The sequence below is a fragment of the Lagenorhynchus albirostris genome, chromosome 4 (assembly GCF_949774975.1).
Source record: "Lagenorhynchus albirostris chromosome 4, mLagAlb1.1, whole genome shotgun sequence".
In the NCBI taxonomy this organism is placed as follows: Eukaryota; Metazoa; Chordata; class Mammalia; order Artiodactyla; family Delphinidae; genus Lagenorhynchus; species Lagenorhynchus albirostris.
Genome location: NC_083098.1, coordinates 39,740,661 through 39,742,673, shown reverse-complemented (window position 1 = coordinate 39,742,673; position 2,013 = coordinate 39,740,661). Strand labels below are relative to the sequence as shown.

Sequence of the window (2,013 nt, the reverse complement as noted above, 5' to 3'; positions counted from 1 at the left end):
TTCTCTTCCAATCATCTCTTGAATTATAGTTACTGATATACATACTAATCTTCTCTCCCAGGCTCTAAGTACACAAGGGCAGGGACCAGGTCTCTTTCTTTGAATTCACAACAGCCTCAGAATAGCTTTCACGTATTTGGTGCTTAGTAAGTGGGTTAATGGAGAAAGGGTTATGGTTAAACCGAAACAAAACTTTCCCATTTACCTCCCCTCTGCACTATATATACATATAAAATACTTAGTTGGATGTTCTATCACTCAATTAATTTTTCATATTTACTGATCACATAATATATATCAGGCATTGTACTGGGTGCTATAGTAAACAAAGTTCCAAAGTTCTAGCAAAGATAGATAATAAACAAATTATTAATTTTTGCAAATAGTGATGGGACTATAAAAACATGCAAAGCTGTTCCGGAAGCGCCAAGTGTCGTCCGAGGGGACAGAACTTCTTGGTCCTGATGTCTGACCGTGGAGATGTGAGCCTCCCACCCGAAGACCGGGTGAGGGCTCTCTCCCAGATGGGTAGCGCAGTCTAGATAAAACGAAGACATTCCACCCCGTTGGTACTTCCGCTCTGGAGTGGAGATTATACGAATGACATCTATTTACTCTGAAGAAGGCAACACTGAACATGCGTTCATCCTCTATAACAAGTATATCACACTTTTTATTGAGAAACTACCAAAGCATTGAGATTACAAATCGGCTGTCATTCCTGAAAAGAAAGACACAGTAAAGAAATTAAAGGAGATTGCATTTCCCAAAGCAGAAGAGCTGAAAGCAGAACTGTTAAAACGATATACCAAAGAATATATAGACTATAATGAAGAAAAAAAGAAGGAAGAGGAAGAATTTGCCCGAAACGTAGCCATCCAGCAAGAGCTGGAAAAGGAAAGACAGAGGGTGGCACAACAGAAGCAGCAACAGTTGGAGCAGCAACAGTTCCATGCCTTTGAGGAGATGATCCAGAACCAGGAACTAGAAAAAGAATGACTGAAAATTGTACAGGAGTTTGGGAAAGTGGAACCTGGCCTGGACGGCCCACTGGTACCTGACTTAGAGAAGCCCTCCCTAGATGTGTTCCCCACGGCACCTGTTATATACACACAGCCTTTGGACTGTAATACAACTGTAAGGCCTGCCAAGCCACCTGTAGTGGGTAGATCCTTGAAACCTGGAGCATTGAGCAACTCGGAAGCTCCTACAATTGATGGACTGCGCCACATGGTGGTACCTGGGAAGCTCTGCCCACAGTTTCTCCAGTTAGCCAGTGCCAACACTGTCCGGGGAGTAGAGACACGTGGAATTCTCTGTGGAAAATTTCCACAGAATTCTCTGTGGAAAATTCCTGATGAGGAATGAATTTACCATTACCCATATCCTCATCTCCAAGCAAAGTGCTGGGTCTGATTATTGCAACACCGAGAACGAAGAAGAGCTTTTCCTCATACAGGATCAGCAGGGCATCACACTGGGCTGGATTCACACTCATCCCACGCAGACTGCCTTCCTCTCCAGTGTTGACCTACACGCTCACTGCTCCTACCAGATGGTGTTGCCAGAGTCGATAGCCATTGTTTGTTCCCCCAAGTTCCAGGAAACTGGATTCTTTAGACTAACTGACCATGGACTAGAGGAGATTTCTTCCTGTCACCAGAAAGGATTTCATCCACACAGCAAGGATCCACCTCTCTTCTGTAGCTGCAGCCACGTGACTGTTGTGGACAGAACAGTGACCATCACAGACCTTCGATGAGAGTTTGACTCAGACACTTCCCAAGAACTATAAAACCATATCATCGTACTGTAGCCCCATAATGTAAACTTTCCAGAAAGCTCTGGAAGCTTTTTAAAACAGAATAGAACGTATCACCTGGGGGAGAACTGATTTTCTATTTCTGGTTTGAAAAGAAATAATTGAATATGTTTTTTAGGCACATCTGGAAAATAGCATGATCATGCTAAAGCAACTTTTCAGTCTGCCTATAACTAAAAAATTAAGTTGAA

General features: G+C 43.0%; 1 pseudogene; it reads left to right on the top strand.

Annotated features, from left to right (window-relative positions):
• Nucleotides 1–464: 464 nt before the first annotated feature.
• On the top strand, nucleotides 465–1,807 carry LOC132519251 (STAM-binding protein-like; annotated as a pseudogene).
• Nucleotides 1,808–2,013: the final 206 nt, after the last annotated feature.